Genomic DNA, 10841 nt, shown 5'->3' on the forward strand with positions numbered 1-10841 from the left:
GTTAGTTATCTGAGACCAATAACGTACATTTGATAAAAGTCTGTCTTTCAGAGATACTTGACTAAGTGTATCTCCTGTATTAAATGAAGTCTAATGTGCAGATACCAGGATGTGAAGTATTTGCAGCTATTCTTGAAAGTTACCTTTAGTATTTCCAATGGTTGACTTGTAACATTACAATGGTAGAGTTTGCTTAGCCTCATTTCTTCACACACTATACATTGTCCCCTCCTGCCACCCCCACCCAGAGCAGACTATTAATCTGAACTTCCATAGAACCCTTTCAAACTATTTCTGCAAAAGCCCTGAGTAATGAAGATCCACTCCGTGAAAGGAGATCAGAGATTGCACGGCAAGGAGATCACTTCAAACACCAGTAAGTCGGGGGGCTTTGTGTACCACCTATAGGTAAAAATATCAAGAGGACAAAGTTGATGCTATTGACAGGGATAGAATTATATTAAAAAAAATTGAGCTAACAGAGACTTACAGGCCTTGAAAGCACTGTAAGATTTAATAGTCACAAAGCATCACTTCTGATCAAAGAATTGGAGATGGTATAAGAGCTACAAAATCATGAGACAAGATGTTTTACCATGAGAGACTTAAAGAATTCCACCAATGTGATTTTTCAGGTGATTGAAGTCACTTGAGTGAGGTATCCAAATACCTTTGTAGAGAAACCGCATCACATACTAAATGGCTCTTTACTGTCAAAGATATCAAAAACTCAACAGCTGCAAATTCAGGCTACGCCAATGCAAATTAGAAATAGGACTTCCTTAGGGAGAGTCAACCTGTCCGCAACTAATTACAACTATTACAACCTGTACGCAACTAATCCTAAAGTGATGATAGGCCCAGCATGTTATTTGGAGCTGTAAATTAATTGTATGACTAACTACTGTGGAGAGCAGCTGTTGTCTTCCAGTCTTTTTGAATCTGTGATTCCCAAATCTTTTTTTGATACACCATAAAAAAATACCTCATCTAAACAGTTGAGGCTCCTTGTTTGTGCTTTAATCAGTGTCGTATTCACTTTCTTGTGTGAAGGCTGTTCTAGACACTGGCTTGTATCCTTTTCTGTGTGTGGAATTGCAGAATATTTGTGTCCAGATTATTTCTTCATCTACCAACAACAGCAGCCCAGTAGAGTTCAGGATGAATAGTTAGTAAGTGGAATCCTCAAATGGGATAGTTGCATAATGGAAAAAAATGCATGGTAAGAGTTCATCAGTACATAAATGTGTGGTGGATGCCTGTATTTATGCTTTTGGCTTCATACTTGAAACCTTGTCTCAGTGTATTACAGTATATTGTAGAGCTAGTTAAGAGTTATTTTAGTTAGATAAAGAGTTTTTGTGTAGTTTTAAGTGTTGTTAGGTGAACGTGTATTTTAAAAGAAAAAAGTTCTAATAGAACTATGGCTGATAAAGGTGTGTGTGTCTGTGTATAGGTGATTCATTTATGCATATATAAAAACGTGATATTTTATAAAGTGGTTCTTTAGAATAGAGGAATGTAATTTACTAAGAACTAAACTTAGTTTTGTATATAAGTGATATTGTAGCAGTAACTATGTAGGCAGATAGCAATAGTTTTTAGAAATAGAACCATAACAACCATTTGTTAGCAGTCAAAATAATCTCTGTGCTTGATAATATGTTTTCTAAGGTTGTTCCTTTAATGGCATATGTAACTTCATCACAGTCTGAAATACTGTTTTGCTAAGAGAAACATGGGACAACTTGAGTAACCACCTTTCTTGTTACTCTGTGTGTGTTCTGCTGAAGGTCGTAATGTAGCTGTATGATCTAGCCAGCCTTACCTTTGTTCATAGTGCTAGATACTCGTATATTGTTAAGAGAACTCGAGGTTCAGCCATGCAGTTCCTCATAAAGCCTGTGAAAGGATTTAATTTTCTTTGAGTAAAGATGGGTTTAAATGTAGATAGAGTTGTGTTAGCTTTGCTTGGTCTGTAGTGTTCTCTGCTCATTTTCCTTCTGTGTTATATGCTAGGGAAAATGGATGGCTCTCATTCACTTGAGCATCACATGTGGAGAAGTACGCCCAGAACTCGGAAGAGAAGTGCCTTAACTCTGGTTCTTACTGATAGCTGTGAAGGAAGTTTAAGGGAAGCTTTAAGAGCATTGTCTAAAGCACTGCATTTTATTAGGAGGATGTTGCATTTCTCCAGCTGTTTATCCCTTCCCTCAGCTTGAATGTTTATGCAGAAATGTGGGAAAAAGATTCCATCTGCTGTGCTTTGTCTCTACTGTTTTTATTTGGCATAAATAATTACAGACAGAAAATAAATGAGAATTCCCTTTAACTGCAATTCTGTAACATTTTTAAAACATGGGGAAGATAGATCAAGTGCTAAAATAACACAGATGTAGTCAGACAAATTCAAATGCCTTGCACAGTTTGATAATGTTATGAGTCCAATTCACTCATAAAAATAGCATCTCATGCTCGTTGAAAAGTTGCTTTCTTTTTTGCTTGGATGGCAACTATTTGTGGTGCAGTGGATAAGTTTTATGAACAGTGCAGAAACAGATTCTGATAAAAATTACACCTTAAGCACTTGCATGCTTGCTTACACTTGATGTACAGGAAGGATTAGCAGGAGAATGGGAGGTAAAAACTACTAGGTTGTGTGCCTGTGGGCAGAATTCTTTGTAGTATGCCAATTTTCTAAAAGCCAATGACCTTTCAGGTTTAAGACCATCTAAGATATCTTTAGGAAGGCTGGTAGTTTGGCTAGGCTGAGGAGCTGAGAATGTAGGTGTGAAGAGGTTAAGGCTGATGCATTTATAATAGAATGACGCAGAAAAAGGAAGCTTATTGTGAGGTTAAAACAGAAGCAAAATTGTTAATGTTAACAACATATGGTTCTTCAAATCTTTATGTAATACCAGACTTTCCTCAACTTGCTGACTGTGTTAACTGCATTGCAAGGGGTCCACCATCTCTCTCCTTTCCCCCTACTCTATTTCTAGTTCTCAGTAAAATTGGTAGATTCCTGGCTACTGTTTTCTTGAGCATTCATTCAAATGTCTGATGTGATCACATGCATGAAAGATGCTATCTGACTGAATGTAGAATCCTATTTTTCTTGGCCAACTAAATAGATGTATGGATGCTTTTGTGGATTAATCTGTTATATTTTTCCCCCTTTGGAAGGTGAGGATGCAAGGAAGATCAGTTGGATGAAATTCGCCCATGAGGTAGGGAATTTTTTGGTCTGAATACCCGTTACAAAGAGCAAGAGTGTTGGAAAGCCTGCATACTCGTACTTGGCTTAAGGATTAGCAAAAATGGAATAGAGTGCTTGAATGATTTTTTTTTTTTTTTTAACCTGCTTGTGACATTTTGCAGATAGTAGACCAGTATCTTTGCTTATAAGTCTGTGCTGTGGATTACCTACTTGCCCTTCTCACTTAACAGATCATGGAGAGAAAATGTACAACAGAATTGCTGGGTGGCAAGGAGGTTGCAGAAAGACTGTCTGGGGAGTCTCTGTTTTGGATTATATCTTGGTGGATATTTAGGGTACAGATAGGGTACCATCTCCACTCTACCTTGTGGCCAAAGCTCTATGGTGTGACTGTAAGCGAAGCAGAACCTTGGACTTTGTGTAAAAACAACAGCAAAAGGAATTGCAGAACAGAAGGAAGCCAAGGACAGAATTTGTAATTTTTGCTGCTTGGTTGTCTGGGGCATGTGGTAGAAGGGATTAAGAACTTGGGGAGGGATCAGGGCTAAGATTGAGGACTTGAGCAGATACTACATTCTTAGGGCTATTTTATCAAAGTTACTGTCTTTGGACTCAAGATGAGGAATTTGCACTGCAGATTTTGGATTTTAGCTAGAGGATAACCCTGATGCACAGTGTAAACATAACTTTGGGGTCTTGTGGAGTTGTGTTGCAAATTGCAATGGAGCTAGGTGCTGCGTGTGAGAAATAAGGTTGGCATATGCAAAGGCGAGCATAGGAGAGAGTAGATGTTAGTAATACCATCATTGCATTGCTACTATGCCATTGTGCTATTGAGTCTTTTCTCCAAATTCATCAATCTCAGCAGTCTCCTGAACAGAGGTCTGCTTGATGCTTGAATGCTTTCTGCCATTAAAAAGTTTGAACTGAAAGCTTTTCTAAGTTCACAGGACTTTTAACCTCATTTTAACCAATTCTCGGTTGGTAAATATTCTAAAGAACAAACGGTTTTCAAATAAGCTGCCTTTTCTATTAACTGGATTGTATCTGAGGCTGTAATAAGTATCTACTGTAGTGTTCTAGTCTTTTGTACTCTCTTAGACAAATACACTCTTATTCGTTTCCATGGAAGTTAATGCTGCAAGACGACTTCCATTAAAAACTGGTTTTGTAATACTTGCTGCAAATGAAAGCAGTTCAACTTACATTGGGACAGAATATTCTTAGCATGCTAGAGGCAAGCTAGACAAAGCAGATGAGAAAGTACCTGGTATAGCCCAAAAAGCTAGGCATTCACACTTTTGATAGTTTCCTGTTGTTTTTTTTGGAAAAGCATTTTTTGGTGTGTAGATCGGAAACTCGGTTAATATATTTGCAGCTAGTGAAACTATATTATTTCCTCCATAGAGTCAGAGAATGTTGGTTCTTCATAGCACTCCATACAATCATGCATCTGCTTTATGTGGCCTGGTAATTAAAGCAGTGTAGCATACGGGTCCCAGGGTCCTCATTATGTTCTGAACTCTGGCAGCAGAACAGACATTTCTTCATCCCTCTGCTTTGGTTTCCCTGTCTGTGACATGGCAATGATGCTAACTTCTGTTACAAATACTAAGCTGTCTGCACTTCCTGAGCAGATTAGCTGTGCATTAGTTCTCAGCGACAGGGCAGGGAAGGTGCTGCAGTGAATTCTGACCAGGTAGGATACATGCATATACCGTAGAGTTGCATAAGCTGCTGAAATTGTTGGCAAAAATACTCTGGGTTTTAGTAAGTCTTCAGGTCTTTCTTGTTGGTGCTGAGAGATGGATTACTTCTAAGAGCAATTCCCCCAAATCTAAATCAAAGCCATCCCAGAATTCCTGCAATATGTTGACACCAGGAGAGGAAGTGGGTAAGTGAAAGAGGGTAAATTAATAATATAAACCTTTCAGTAGAGCTGACAGTTGTTCAGTACTGAGGCTTTGGGCTTATTTATATGTACCTGGTATTCATGCAGCTATAGAGAATCGGCAACGGGAATTCACAGAAACAATAGCTGCTTTTCCCCTCATTTTTGGAAGAATCCAGATTAATACGTGACTTTATCTAGGGTAGTTCTCCCAGCTGTCTGTCTGCAGATGAGTATGTATTGTAATAGTCTTTGGATGAAAGGAAGTTTGATGATATAAGAAAACTTTTTCTAATGGGTTAGGCATGTGCTGAGAACACAGATCTGCACTTTCAGTCTATTTTAGCATGAGTTAGTCATGACCTCAGTCAGTTTGATCCCTAGCTTAATCTCTGTCTGAATAGATATCTTTGTCTGTATAATGTGCTGTATTATTTACCTATTGCAGAGTGAGAGAAGGGACAAGAACTGTTTTTTTCATGATACTAAGAGAGTATTACATGACACAGACTATAGGAGTTCATAACACAACACCTAGTTGTCTAAATATTCTGTGGATTTCTGGAACTCGTTTTTTGGGACAGTTGTTCTTTCACAAAGCCTTCTGAACTCTAGCATCTGCTTATACCTCTCTTGTAATGTCTTACATGGCTGCTTTTGGTGATGTGGACCTGCTAGGTTGGAGCCAGCAGTGTTTGGAGAGGATGGGATCGGTGGCCAGTCCCACCTTCCTTCCCTCTGCTGGCTCTGGAAATGTAGTATTATCTAGCTGTGTGCATATTAGACTTTTTCGATGGTGATGAAAGGCGTTTCTTTTGTTATCTGTAATTGTTATAGTTGGCATTTACACAGCTCATGCTTTTAAACAGTGGCTTAATTTTGTTTTACCGAATTTTAGAATTGGTATTTTAGAGTAGTCACTTTCTTTTGTTAGTTCCACCTATCACCCTGCTGTGGCCCCTCCCCAAATTACTGCTAATCTTTACTTCTAGCAGAAGCTAGCAAGCATCTTCTGATCCCTTTGACCAGGGAAAAAAGGGTAAAGAAGGCTCAAAACTGCATTTGATCTTTGAATTTTGGCACCAGGTTATTCTGTATTTCTCTCTGAGACATTATTTCTTCAACATGGCATGATCTCCTTCCTCGTCTCTAATCACGAAAAAAAGTTAAAGAACCCCATTAAAAATCTGATTTCATATCCTGTGTTGTGCAATTCTTTACCTTCTAATATAGTATATTAGTGAATATATTTCTCTTCAGAGTGTGTTGCTTGTAGTGCTAAGAAACAAAATTTTAAGTTGAGGGTAGGTCAGTATTTTCATAAACCAGGTAGCTTCTTTTTTGTAAATTTCATGCTATTATGTGGGATTTTAACAAGTAAACTGTAATTATGGTTCAACAAGAAAAGGAGTATCCAGAACAATTTTTGGCAACTACAGCAGAGCCCTAGTTTTAATCTATCCTTGACCTTCTGCTTTAGATGGTGAGGATTTCTTTGAAATGAGTCTGCTTTGCATACCAGATTTCACCATTCAAAACTGAAGCCTTTTCTGTAGAGTGTATCCTGTTCCTGCCAGCCCAGAACTACTCAAAACACCCCAATACAAAGTGTATTTACTGATGTCTGAGAGAGCTAAGTCTAGAAGTAAACTATCTTCTTCAAGGCCATGTATGTTCCTTTAAGCATTTTTCCTACACCAAGTTTATAAACTTTTAATTTATTAGCAACTGAAAGTAAGTAAAAAATATTTTCAGTAGATACAGCTATCATATTGAAGACAGTATAAGACAGTAGTACGGACAAAAAATAATGTAGTCATTTTGAAAATCACACGATTCGGAAGATCAGAACCCTTTCAAGTGTGGGTTTCAGCTAATGGTTTGAAATCACTAGTTGCCTTTTAAAACACATTTCTGCTGTGCTGTGCAAAGTTGAGTTACGGTAATGGATGACATGGGATTAGGCAAAGTTGGCCAGCAAGGCACTGACGCTGGTTAAAGAAAGATTTTGTTCAGGAGATACATAAAAATGTAGGCATGTGCTTATTTTTTCTAATTTCAGATGAGACAGAGTGGCACAGACATTTTCTTGCTTATAGTTTGTAAACTGTGCCATTGTTGCATCTTTCAAGGGTATTCACACTGAGTATAGCTTCTTGACAGAATTGCTAAGAGCAAGAGGGAGGCTATCCCCGAAAATCTCTTGGAAGTTTTATTTGGCGCAAGATAAAATTGCAAAATGATACAAGCTGTACATACCTTACTATAGCAGATCTCCACCTTCTTTTGTCCAGCTACTTGCTTACGGAGGTAACTTTGGTTTTTAATACAGACATTAAAATACATTAAATTGCTTTTTGCTGATGTGTACTCTCTTTCTTTCTTTCTTTCTCTAGCCAGTTAGTGTTAGCTTGGAAAATTTCTGGTTCTAGTTTCCAGCTCCACTGGATTTGAAATCGTGCAAGCTTGGAAGAGACTTCTGCCTTTGGAAGTCAAGCTTCCTCGAAGGTGGAGGTAGCTCATAGATCTTCCTGATTTGATTTTTAATGTAATTCTCTTTTGTGTAGATAGTGTCAGCAGTGGTTTTGTTTTCTTCTTACATTGTGTCACCACTGTTTTGGTAGTGAAAGAATGTGTGTAGCCTGATGAATCAGACGGTTTAGACTGATCTAGACACTATTTTGGTAAAAATGTATGCATCTGTAATACTCGTAGTGGCTTACAATTTACTTTGGGTGCTTATTGTTTTAGAGTTTCAGTGTTGGGAGACTTTCAGAAAAGTTTATTGAGGTAAAATTGCTGTTCTTTGGAGAGCAGGCAGGGCACAAAGGAAATAGAAATGGGAATTGGTTAAATTTTTAAATTTTTAATGAACTTTAAATTTTCAACTATTTTCCCCCTCTGTGCTATTGTTTTTATTTCATAGGGCACATATAACTCTCAGGCTACAGTTAGTAAATTCCTGTCATATTAATTTTAATTTCACATTTTGGTTTGTTGGCCAAACCTTGTGCTGACAGTGTAAACAAAACAGAAGGATCACCAGGCTTAAGATATAACAAGATTTTTATGCATTTACTTGAATATTTTAAAAATAGACAGTAGTGCTTTGGCCATGCTGCATTTGCTCAAGTGTAAAGGACAAAGGACCTTTAGTATAGTTTTTATTAAAAGGTTGTTTCTAATCATGAAGCTTAACAATAACTGCTGCATAGCAGGTAGTTACAGTTAGTTCTGTTGCAGCGTGCAGGGAAGGGTATGCTTTGGTTTTTCCAGTGACAGAGGTTAAGCAATGTTGGAAGAGGTAGAATTTTAAATTGTTTCCATTGCTGAGGGGTTTGTATTGAAGTACAGTATAAAAGCCAAAAGAACTTTCTGTCTGATGCAGAAATAAGACCTTAACTAGAAATACATACCAATCTTTGCATATGTTAGTCACATACCATGTACAGCTGTGACTTTAGAAGAATGGATGAGGTAAGTATGGTGGGCTTTCCAGTCCTCATCCAGTATTTGCCAAACTTCTGATACCTGAAACACCTCTTTATGGGTTAAAATTTGTAGCAGCACCACAGATGTGAGTCTGGGCAACAGTATGCATGTAGCTGTTGGGACAGGCACACAGTGCATCCTATCCCTAGGCTTTTCAGTGCCTCTTTACTTCTGCCAAGCTAAGAGTGGATGGGCAGAAGGCAAAGGCTTCTATGGCATGCTTCTGGCATGTTAGGGATTTTTTCTTTATGAAGACACCTGAAAATAACTTTAGTGTTCTGTTGCTCTGTTTAAGGTTTCTTTTAAAAGGCAAACCTATCCTACATGAACATAGGGTTATCTGAAAGTTGTTCTCTGCAGTAATGACATCCCTTCTCAGTGCTCCTACATCGTGGATGTGTTCATTCCAAATGAATTACACAGCTACAGTTCTTAGGGCATAAACTTGAGAAATGAATGATTTTGTTAACAAGAGAGACTTTTCTAAGCATTTCTGAGGCTTCCTTACTTGCTAGCCCTTGTATAATATAACGTAAGGGTTATAACATTAATGTTTTTGCTGCACTTGCAAAATATAGCATTTTTCAATAAAAAATAATTTAAAAGCCACACTGCAGAAAATAGAGGGCTGTTTATTTTTCCTTCAGAAACAGAAGTAGGTAGTAATGCCTATAATGTAAAGGGCATACTTTTATTCAAATCAGTAGAGTGACTGTGGTGATTGCCATTTAAAAAAAAAAAAAGAAACTAACACAAAATGTTCTCTTGTTGGCTGATGTAATGACAGTGAAATTAGGTTTATGCCCTATTTTGGAATGTTCTTTCCCTGACTTTTTTTTTTTTTTTTTAAATATGCTAGAATTTTTTTCTAGATGGGCAGAGTGTTACATAGCTCTATGTATAGAATGTTGTTTGATGGTGGAGGGCACTGAGTTCTTGCTAACCTTATAGACCACTTATTCTTCATACGTTTTAACATGGACTGTAGCCTGTAGCTTAACAGAAAGTAAACTAGTGCAAATTAATGTAATGAGTTTACCCTCCTCTTCTTTGTAGCACAATGTCTGACAATAAAGCAAAGTCGACCAAACCTGTGAATAAGACTCCTCCAAAGTCTCCTTCAGATCCAGCAAAGGACCGAGCAGCAAAACGATTATCCTATGATTCAAACAGCTCCCATGAGGGAGCTATGGCAGGAGAAATAAGTGCTCTGGAAGAGGCCTTTAGAAAATTTGCCATCCATGGTGATACAAGAGCCACAGGAAAAGAAATGCATGGGAAGAACTGGTCAAAGCTATGTAAGGACTGTCATGTGATAGATGGGAAGAACGTGACAATCACAGATGTTGACATTGTCTTCAGTAAAATCAAGTAAGTTCCTTTCTGCCATCATTTCCTTGTGTCCCCAACATGTTTCGTAGATACCATCTAAATTTATCTTCTGTTGCTTACAGATGTTGTGAGGCACCGTATGTCTTTGTCACAATCGATCTCTTTCATGTTCCTTTATAAAACTGTGTTGCTTTGTCTGAAGATACAGCTTTCAGCTTCTGTCCTGCTATCTTAAACTGACTTCAGTGTCACAGGTGTTATATGCTGTACAAAGAGGTATGTTGTAGTGAGGACAAATGCAGGCTATTCCAAGAAACATAAGTTTTTTGACTGTAGTAAATGATGTGAATGTTTCCTGAAGGATATCTGAATGAAGTCAGGATATAGTTTTACATCTTGCCAAAACTCAGTCTCAGAAGACTGAGGCTAAGGTGGAATATGTACTAAAAGCCTTTATTCTAACGACAGTCGTGATGTCCAGTGCAACACCTACTCAAGTTTAAAGCATAGGGCCATGCCAAACTGATGGTGAATTTGTGATGCAGACCCATGGCTGTGATTAATTGGTTAGGATTATCTCCGTGGTGCTAGCTTATTCTTGTGAGCAGACTGGAGCTTTAATTTAACTTTCTCCCCAAATTGAAAACCTAGGCAGGCTTGATCCAGAAACTCATCAAATCCAAGGGAAGACATTCAACTGTTCCGGCATATTCTGTGTGAAGCCCTAAATAATTTTTTTGTTCTCGCTTTATGTGTAGAATTGGATGATTTTCACCTCCCTCTGGTATCTGGTCTGATAGCCATGTCTTTTCTGCTTTTTATTACTACAGTAACTGTTTAAATTGTCTCACCTCATTGTGTTGAGAGACATGCTTTAAGGAAGGTCCCTTAACTGTACTTATAGCT

At 37.9% G+C, this 10841-nt stretch overlaps 1 pseudogene; it reads left to right on the forward strand.

Moving 5' to 3' along the window:
• The first annotated feature begins 9663 nt into the window (after positions 1 to 9663).
• On the forward strand, positions 9664 to 9978 carry LOC104080883 (annotated as a pseudogene).
• Positions 9979 to 10841: the final 863 nt, after the last annotated feature.

This window comes from Fulmarus glacialis, unplaced genomic scaffold (genome assembly GCF_000690835.1).
Source record: "Fulmarus glacialis isolate BGI_N327 unplaced genomic scaffold, ASM69083v1 scaffold35058, whole genome shotgun sequence".
Classification (NCBI taxonomy): domain Eukaryota; kingdom Metazoa; phylum Chordata; class Aves; order Procellariiformes; family Procellariidae; genus Fulmarus; species Fulmarus glacialis.